Source organism: Mus pahari, chromosome 13 (assembly GCF_900095145.1).
Source record: "Mus pahari chromosome 13, PAHARI_EIJ_v1.1, whole genome shotgun sequence".
Taxonomy (NCBI): Eukaryota; Metazoa; Chordata; class Mammalia; order Rodentia; family Muridae; genus Mus; species Mus pahari.
The window spans coordinates 2,199,518-2,210,117 of NC_034602.1; the positions used below are offsets into that span (position 1 = coordinate 2,199,518).

Consider the following 10,600-nt stretch of genomic DNA (forward strand, 5'->3'; position numbering starts at 1 on the left):
ACTGTAATGTAGTACATGACCTTCCAATGGTAAGCATAAACGTACATGAACTCCTTCCTCGCCCAGGCCAAATTGCGGAAAATCTTCAAGTTCGTTGGAAAGGTACTACCTGACAGTTTAGACAAGGCTGTTTTCTGTCCATATTTAGCAGTATAGAAACCTGTTTTTAAGTTTGGCCCTTTTTTTGTTTTAAATGGAATAAAAATGACTGGATACACGAAAAGGGCTAATGTCGATATTATAAAGCGTGCCACTGTTAAGTGCTACGCATGTTAGTTTCCTTCTACATCAAGACTTCATATGGAAATTTAGTGAGCATGTTAAGCAGACAATCCATTGCCCACCTCTGCCTACACTTATCTCCTGGCTCCTCCCTTGCTTTAAGATCCTGGACAAGTGACTTTACATTTTTAAGCTTCGGTTTTATCATAGGTAAGATGGTATGTTGTATAACATGAGATTATAAAGGTTAGCTATTCCTGGCACACAAAAAAGCAATCAATAAACATTGGCTGTTGCTGTTTAGTGTGGGATACTCAGCTCCTCCTTGTTGAACAGATGCCTGGCCTTTCCTAGGTAGAGTTAGGCTTAGCTCTAGAAGGCAGTGATCCACTGTTATTGCTGTGACTTCAAGCCTTCATGGAAACTGTCTAGAACAAGTTCTGACTCTGATGTCTCCATCTCTCTGACCTTGTGCACAGCTTATCTTATATGACATGGCAGCTTCCTTGCTTAGCATGGGGTTAATTTCCCCCTCAGACATCCTTCTGCACTGTTCCTGGTGTTATTTCCCAGTAATGTTCAAATGATTTCATTGGACTTATTAAGTGCCTGTGAAAGATGTAGAACCAATAATCCTAGATCTGGCTAGCAGTTTTAATTAGAGCGGCTGTGTGGTGTGCTGTTAATTAAACAAGGAGGTATTTTTAGATGTGTGTGTTCATTAGTCCTGAAGAACACATCTTCCTTCAGGTCTCTAAAACACAGGTTAATTTATGGCCTTGTTAGAAGCAATTAACTCCTTATCGTCTGCTTGCCAGCAGATTTCCTTGTGGACCTCTGTTGCCAGAAGCCACAGGGAAGGCAGGGTGCTGCTTCCTTTTTCCCTGTGGCAATTTTCTTTCAAAGCCAGAGCTCCTTGCTATAGAGGCTCACTCCAAATACTGTAGAATCTGTGGCTTTGTAACAGAATCCAGCCCAATGTGTCACTGAATCACCAAATATGCATAGAGCTCTGTTTTCATCAGAAAACAGGCACCAGCCAGTGGACACTTTGGCAAATTTATTCCCAGTTTGTCTCTAATTGAATTTAAAACATATTTACAAAAATAAAATTAAGATTATGAAAAGTAAGCAAGGTATGTAAATGAGCAATATAGATGTCTTTTTAAAGACAGATGAAATCTTCTAGAAATATATATTCTTGTGATTTCATTTTATATATGGTTTGATTACATATATAATGTAATGAAATGTAAGATGTAATGAAACAGGAAGCATTACAGAAATGGAGAAAATATGAGTATCTTTCAGGTATTAGGGATAAAACTTTACTGCAAACATAATTCTTGGAGCTGATGGCTTAACTCTGTGATTTGATTTTGTTGTGCTTACAAGATTTGCTACATGTGTAAAATTTCACAGAACCAAACATGTGCAAGAAAGGAAGTTACTTGCTACTTATATGCTATTACTGATATCACATCAGTATACAAAAATATTGTAGAAGAAATAAAATAGAGAGTAAATAAGATGTGCGGTTGGATCCTGAGCAGACTCATTAGCTGTGGCTAGAGGAATGAATTAATAGTTATTCAGTCAAGTCATATTTATAGCTGCTGTGTTAGTGGCAATAGCTTTAGCAAAGTCTCCTGCTTCACTTGGAGTCTATTAGTGAATAATAATGCATTTGAATTCTCCACAAGTCTGTTATAATTCCAATACTTTGCACTTTGTTTTGAGCTTAGAAAACTCATGTGGCTCTTCCTGTGACCAAGGGATAAAAATGTTGAGTTGACAAAGGGTTAATATTTATTTATTTGTTTGTTTGTTTGTTTTTGCATTAGAACCGAACAGAGCTTTAATGCACCGTTTATAAAGGCTCTGTGTGGTGAGTCATCAATAACACAGAATTTATGGGAAATCTCTTCCTTTTTTTCTCTTTTCCTCTATCACTGTCATGTATTTCTGTAAGACTATTGATTGATTGATTTTAGGAGTGGAGGTGAATAAGGAGATCACCTTTCTCCACTTTCAACGCCTGCTTTTCTGGTACCATCAACTGCATTAACACAGCCAGTTTCTGCAGACTGTGAGAGCAGGCTTGGTTTCTGTGATTTTCTGACCCATCTGGTAATTATGCCCTGCAGTGAGACCCTTCACATCAATTTCCAGAGAGTTTATGGGACTGGGATCCTGTTTTGTTTGTTTGTTTTTTGTTGTTTGTTTGTTTTTAGACAGGGGAAAATGATAACAACATATTAACTCATTTATGGCTAATTCCTAAATCAGATTACCATTAAAAAAAGTAACCTACTGTAGTAATGTATTTAAATGATTGTACTATTTTACATGCCTATAATTAAATATGCTCACTGACACTGGAGGGCAGTGGGATCCTGCTTAAACAAAAGAAGTGAATTTGCAAAATATAGTAGAATTCCAGTTGTTATGAAACCTAGGAAAGTTGGAGGAAGGTTTTAGGGGTGCATTTGGGTTTTTCCTCATTGTTGGGGAAATAATACTTATACAATTGCTTAAATTAAGCAAAATCCCCTTTCCTTCTGTATATTCATTATATTAAAATTTAATATCATTGATAAATTGTTTGCAAAACTTAGTGTCCCCACTAGATTTTAAATTTTCTGAGAGCAGGGACTATGTCTTTTATATCTCAGTACTACATAGTATTTTGTATATTTACATTAATAACTTTAATATTTTAAAATATATATTTAATGCGGATTAGTATAGTTAACTAGCATATTAACACTTTCCAGAGATTAGATACCAAAATACAATTGTAGAAGAAAAGAAAACTCAAAACTGGTAATTGTTGTGTTCATAGTCTCAGGTCTCTGATGCAGCTAACTAATGTCATACTTGATGATAGTATCTTAGTCATAGTTAAAATGACATTTCACATGTCAATATTGAGTATATGCTGTATACATCTGTTTGAAAAGTCTATTCTATATCTATTTCTGCAATAGAATTTATAGTTTGAGATGATGATGCATGTTGTGGAGGAACTAGCTGTACTAAAATGGGCATCCTCATTTTTTACTCTTCAAAGAGCAAAGTTGATTACACATAGACTATATGCTCCCACAGAATTACCCATAACAACATGTACTAAATTTATGGATTTATATGTTCAAATTTCCCACCCAAGAGTACTTCAAGTTACAAAGGAAGGGGGCTTAAGCTTTGTTTTTTATTTTTTTTTATCTCAAAAAGAGGGCCAACAAACTTTCTCTAAAAAACAGACCAGTCATTATTTTTACCTGATTAGGCCAAAATTTGTGGGGGCCAGCCAATATGGAATATAAAATAGAGGATGTGATTAGTCCTCAGTGCAGGGTTTTCATGATTTCATCTTATAGAAACTATAGACTCTAGAGTATAGAGGAATGTGCATTCTATTTGGTGTGGGGAATAGTGTGATGGAGAGTCACCCAGGACTACTACATGGGAGGTTAATAATAAACTTTGAAATCTATGGTAACCAGTGCCCAGAGTTGCATAAGCTTAGATGGAAAGTGAAGTCTCCAATGTCCAAAAGAAAGGAGAACGATTTGTTCTTCACTCTGTTCCAGTGTTATCTGTTGGTAAATATCTATTGGCTCCCTGTCAAGGCACTGTGTGTGTCACAGGTGCTTAACTGCCACATAAGCAGAGGCCGAGAAAGTTATTTTTGATTTCTTACTCATCACCATCTCTTTCGTACTAAAATGATAGCATGGGCACTCAGTTTCTACACCAGATAAGATGAAAAAATAGCAATCCATTATTGTTCCATTTAAACCATTCTAAATTGATCATCCTCCTTACTGTCCATTTAGTCCACCCTCCTAAACCATAATTTCAGGAGTAAAAGTGTTTACATATTTTTGCTGAGTTCAAGAATTTAATGTGCTCAGCAACATATCATTCAAGGAGCTGACCTGCAATTTTCTGATTGATAGTGGGCATGCTAATGTACTGTTAGCCCTCTTATACATAACCTAAAGGACTGCACTCATACACTACTAATGACTGCAGTCATTATGTAGTGCCTTAGAATATGTTGAGACAAAAGGAAGGTGTAGAAATTGATAACTAGTGTCAAATTGATTATAATGCTTGGAAAATGAACTCAGGGGAAGGAGTATGCAATTTGGTCCCCTGGGTTTGTCTGTCAAAGGTCAATGGACAATCGGGTACTCCTTCCAGAAGTCTGCTTTAGGAAAGTGGACTAGGTAAAGTCCCATCCTTATTCACACCTTCTAGTTATTGTTGCTGTAGTTACTACTGTGCAATTTGACATTTTATGGAATGAAACTGTCTCACTACAATTGTCCCTCCATTCCCTACGCTGGTGCTCTCAGGGAGCTGTGGTTTTCAGTGTCACCTTCTCATCTTGGGCCTTCTAGCTTTGGAACCTGCAAGGCACAAGCTCATATTGGGTAAAGAAACATGTGAAAAAGGTAATGTTCTGTTGATTCTCAACACAGTCACATTTGTGACCTTCATCCTTATTAAGGTCTCAGTGCTTGAGCTCCATTCAGTTCCCCCGACATCCAAAGCTTCTGGCTTACTGAATGGCACAGTACAGGAACAAAAATATGGTATATATAACATTAAAAAGCCAAGAAAGATGAATTAGGGAACAAAAAGTCTATCCACTTGTTAGAAGGTGATCCTTTGCTAAAGTTCTCAGTGTTATGTGGTGAAGGAGGTCCCTTTGCCATTCAGTAACTCCTGCCTGTGATCAAGTGAACACTAATCAAAGTTTGCTAAGTGTTCCTAAGTCCAAAGATAGCCCGTATTCACCTGTATGCATCAGGGCACCCTCAGACTCCATGCTCCCAGGACTTAATCTTCAAAGCAATGCCTCACACAATTTACCCTAGTTCCTCCCCTGTAGACCTATACATCTGGCTGTCAAAAACAATGTCCACACTACTAACGGTTTTCAGGCACCTCACACTAGCACACAGGGTATTTGTGAGAGAAATTCTGAGGCATGAAAATCCTGGGAGAATTTTCACATTTACCAACTTGGATGTCTCTAGAGGAAAAGTTTACCTTTTCCATTGGAATTGTTCAAACATCTCTGTCAAAATTCTGAATAACACTCTTGGTTTTCTACTGAAGTTAGAGGTATGTGTGGAGTGGCGGGTGACAAAACACACCAGCTCCTCTTGCCTCTGTTGCACCTCTGTCTTGGCAGGGGTGATGAAATGCCCGATAGAGCATGGGTGCCTTCTGCTGTTGGCTACTTTGCTCATATTCCTCTGGAGCTGGGGTAAAGAGCAGCTGTGCAGCAAGGACCGGGATGTGTTGGAGGTCCAATTAGCAAGTCTCGGCTTGGCATGTATGTACTCAGAGACTGGAGACAGGCTGCGTGCGGGATTGTTACAGCAAGCCTTTTCTCACCTTTCTCATCATCTCTGTCAGTCAAGAATTTAGTTTAAAGTAGTTTTTTTTTTCCACAACTGAACAATTTGAGGGTGAGAAAATAGAAGTCAAAGGATCCCTTCTTGTATTTTGTATATTTGCAGACTGTATTCTTCTAATGATTGGAGGAAGGCTATTTGAAAAATCAAGCAGGTATTTATTGGGGACAAGCACTGCTCTAAGTTCTTTGAAGAGGAAAACACAGACAGATGTGGAGAAACCACATTGAAGAGCAGAATTGTGAGGAAAGCACAGGAAATTCCCTGTGGACCCTGAGAAAAGCTGTTCGTGTTGATCAGGGACAGGAAAGGCATCCTGGAACAGATGACAGCAGAGCCAGAAGGCTCAGAAGCCTGTGCCAGAAGGAGGGGAGGGTGGGGGCAGGGCGTGATGGGAAAGCACCGGGTGTCCCAGCAAAAAAGCAGCAGCTTCATGGACTAGGATATTACAGGTGGCATTTGAAACAATGGTTCTGCTATTTGTTGCGGTAGAGGAAGCAGGAGGAGATGCTAGCAGATGCTGTGAGATGAGACTACTCTTTAGTTGGCTAGAGATGTAGTTCATCATATAGCAAGCCCCAACCCACAAGCACTCTTACTTCAAGGGCTGTGCAAGGCCATGACCTCAATTGCAGCAAGACATTATAGTGCTGTTACAAGAGACCCAATATCCACCAAGGTGCTCAGAGAAAGAATGCCAAGGGGAGGGAGGGCTCTATTCTGTTACTACTATGGATTTAGTTGCTCTCTGCTAAATCAAAGGAAAAGTCCTAGAGAACATGAGACCTGGTTTAGTGATGGGGTGAGAGCACCACATTATGGCCTTGGTCTGGAGAATAAACCATATTCTGAGCATTTATTTGGATATTGCCAGGTCTTGACTCCCAGTGTTGCTTTCTAGTGGGTGCTGCTGTTTCCTTCTCTGTTTCCACAGGATGCAGCTGTTCTCTAAAGTACCTGAGAAAACATTTGGAGGATGTTTATTCTTAATCTCAGGATGATGAAGTCCTGATTCATAGTTTTCTTTCTGTAAGCTCTTTGCTGAGCTGGTCTAAAGCCTATGTGATATGAGCTCTCAGCAGTCATTCTACACATCCCGACCTGAATAAAATGAACACCAAGGAGGTCATTAGTACCAGTAAATCTCATCTACTGGAGGATGACCAAGCTTTGAGATCAATGGAGGAGGTGCTTGCTTGTTACAGAACTTGGACCAAATCTATTTTATTGTTCAGTGCCTCAGTTTCTTTTTCTATGAAATGAGCCAAGATGCTTGATATTTCATAGAGTTCTGATGTTTAAGAGGACTCATGCATGTGCAAATACCTAGAACAAGTGCAGTGTGTACCGACAGGGTTACTGCAACTGATTTGTTTTTCTAACGAGAAGGCTGTGGTCTGGAGGGGTGAGCTGATTTGCTCCAGGCATTAATTTGGTGGCAGGGCAGGTAGGAATTTATCTGCTATCCCTCTATGGTAGGTATATTCCTACACCTTCTCTCTGCCTCTTGTTGATTTGGTAAGCATGATTTATGGTTGTGGAAAAGTTTTAAATGAGAGATGATATGTGCAAATTATTCAAGCATCACTGAGGGAGGGGAAGTCTCATTTGTGCAGGAAGATGGAAGAGCCATAGGAGAGCATGGGTAAAACATGTCCTTGCATGCAGATTACACATTGCAAAGATCCTTGGGAGCCCTTGACTCTGCATCAGTTTTAGTTTCTGTGTTTAATTTTTATCACTTACATCCATATCACCTGCCTGTGGTTTAGGTTTCTGGCTCACTGGGAAAATTACATGGGGTACTTCAGGTCTCCCAGGAGAAATAAATTGTTGATAACTGCTTTGAGGATAGACTGCATCTTTTTCATGCTTGTTTTCCATGCACCTAGCACAATATAGAAACTCACTAAGGGTCACTGATTGACAGAGAACAAAAGAGAGTTTAAGTTGTAACTGAAGAAAATTCTATTGATGCAGCAAGATGCCAAATACTTAGTCAGCTGAAGTGAGGGTGGTTGGGAGGTACAGAGTTGGGGTTGTTGCAATGGCCAGGGCAACATGGAACATCCAATATCAAGGATCCTAGAAGGGACAGCCTCAGACAGGATGTGAGAATTCCATACATTCTGACAAGAGACTGCAGTGAGGGATTTCCCCTTCTAACCTGACAGAGGCTAAGAAGAGCAAGTAGCTAGGAGATTCAAGACCTGAAGTAGGCTGTGCTACGCCCATGCCAAGCCATGGAAGGAAGGGGCTTGAGGATACAGAGATGTCAGCATGCACATTTGTGGATACTGGGCTTTCCGGGATAACATCTTGCCCTTTAGTGGTAAAATTATAACTTGAGATTATGCTTTTTGTGTGTATGCATGCATGTGCATGTGTGTACACATGTGTGCATGCCTGCACATACCTGTGTATGCATTCACACGAGTGCATGGGAAGCTTTCCCCGCTCTGATTTGTGTTTCTACATCTTAATAATTTAGTGCCTTTTCTTGAATGAAATAGATAATAAATAACAATTTGAAGACCCCCCCCCCAGACTTAAATGTCTAAAACCAAACCCTCTTTACAAGGAAAAACAAGCTATTGTCATATTTTAAGTTCTACTATTAAAAAAATCATGAGTATGCAGGCTCCTAAAACCTGGGACCCATCTGTGGATGGTTTGTCAGATTGCTCTGAGTAAGCAGTGCAGCTGTGACATTTGTCACTCTGTTCAGAGGCTTGAAACTATATGAGGGTCTTCAAGAAACTTCTGAGTCTGGAGTGCAAGATAGGGCTTTGGTTCTGGCTCCAGTGTGGGGAGAAGAGGAGACTCTTGTCTTGGAATGCTGGCTTTGCAGTGTTTTGTACTAAGTCAGAACTGCTGTCTAAGCAGGGGCAGAGCTGCACAAAAGAAGGAGGCAGAGGTCTAAGAGCAAGCTGAAACTTTCGAAGCCTGCTCATCTGACTGAGAAAGACTCCAGCCTTCTACTATATGCATTTCCATTGCCAAGTATAAAATGTGGAATGACATACTACCTCCTTCCAGCCTAGACTGTGTACATAACCGAGTAGAAAGCCCCATTTTAATTATTTCATGTTCTAATCATAAGATATCTTACTCTACTGACATAGCAATTCCTTCATGAAATGAGGCATATAATTAGAGCTAACCCATGTTGCTTTCCTCAGAGAAATTTCAAATTGACACTTGTCTTCCTTTGACATGGGGCAAACCAGAGAGGAGAGAACACTTAGTATTTCTCTGACAATACACCTCAAATGTCAGTTGCAGAATTCTAAGCTGAAACAATGGTAATGTATCTATACCACTAAATTAAATAACCAAACATGGAGATTTTCACAACTGTTCCAAATACAGATTTTTCAACCGTGGCTCAGATGTGCTGATTCTGTATCTCCCTGAATCTGTTTCTAACACCCTGCTAGGTGTTGCCAGTGTGCCTTGGCTTTAGAGCACACTGGGCAGTGAATTTCATGTTATAAGCTGATTCATGTCTCTAAAATGAACAAGCACCCTTCCCTTCATTAATTATTTTCTTACCTTTTCAGAAACATGTGTACTTTCTAGATACCAATCTGTCTCCCTTCTAATGTTTTGCCTCCTTTTAACATAGAACTTTGGTTTGTGTGAACCATGTAGATACTAAAAAACTAAAACAATAAATAACAATGTCTTCAGGCACAGTGCTAGGAATTTACGTGTCTTTATCTAAACCTTACAGCATCATAAAATGCAATGTGAATTCCTACTTAGAAACGATGAAACTAAGCCTCAACATGAGATTAGCTTTCCCCAAAACAACCAACAAGAAAACTTTTGGGTTGGACTTACAACCTGTGCTGACTGTCTATAATGTGGGTCCCATATGACTAACAGCTACCATTTATCCAGGTCTTACTACGTGATTAGCTCTTCAATGTTGGTTGTGTGGTGTATTTTATCACCCAGATTGTCTAACAGCCCTAAGGTGTGTGTCTCTGTGTCTTTCCCCCCACCCCACCATCTCTGTGTATATTGACACCTGAATCTAGTCTGTCTGTCTGTCTACCCCTGTGATATGTGTACTTCACTGTACTAAGTTCATTGTCTCCTAATAGCATGAGCTTCTTATGCAAGACATGATGTTTCCTTATGCATTTTAGAAATCTGTTAGCCTATTTACAATCAGAGAAGACATGAGGTCAGGTAAAGACTGGCAGAGGAATGTGACTTTGGGAATTGTGGAAGTGCTTCTTTGGATACAGATGGTAGGTGATGTGCAAGACAAGTTCCCTGTGCCAGGAGCAGGGCGGCAGCAGCAGACATGGGGAGGGGTCTGTGACAAAAGTTCATGTTTCACACAAACCAAAGTTATATATCAAAACCAGGTAAAACACCAGAAGGGAGACCGATTAGTATCTAGAAAACAAATGTTTCTGAAAAGGTGAGAAAATATTTAGCAAAGAGAAGGGTGCCAATCCATTTTAGAGGCATAAACCAGTTTATAACATGAAATTCATTGCCCAATGAGTTTACAGTCAAGGCACACTGACAACATCTTGCAGGGTGTCAGAAACAGATTTCTGGAGATACAGAATCAGCACATCTGAGCTAAGGTTGGAAAATCTGAATTTGATACAGTTTTGAAAATCTCCAGATGGTGTCAAATGATTTTCTTCCCAAGTCTAGCTCAGTTTGGCCCTGATAGGGCTGAGAATATCACCTCACCCCCCAAAACTGGGCACTGAACACTGATTGTTCACTTGGCACCAGAACTAGGTACCTTAAAATGGCCACTTCCCTATCAGGTATGGAACTACTAAATACCTCCTGGGAAAGCCTCCTAGAAGGACACAGCCTTATATTCCATGAATGTGCCTGGAAATCTGCAGAATTGCAGGTCACAGTTATTTCTGGCACAAAAAAAAAAAAAAAAAAAAAAAAAA

At 39.8% G+C, this 10,600-nt stretch overlaps 1 long non-coding RNA gene across 1 annotated transcript in view; it reads right to left on the bottom strand.

Annotated features, from left to right (window-relative positions):
- Positions 1-5,730: 5,730 nt before the first annotated feature.
- The window catches only part of LOC110330217, an 11,584-nt gene continuing 6,714 nt past the window's right edge, over positions 5,731-10,600 (bottom strand). Inside the window, exon 3 of the long non-coding RNA XR_002380943.1 lies at positions 5,731-6,617. This is a non-coding gene — a long non-coding RNA (uncharacterized LOC110330217). The remainder of the gene's footprint in view (positions 6,618-10,600) is intronic.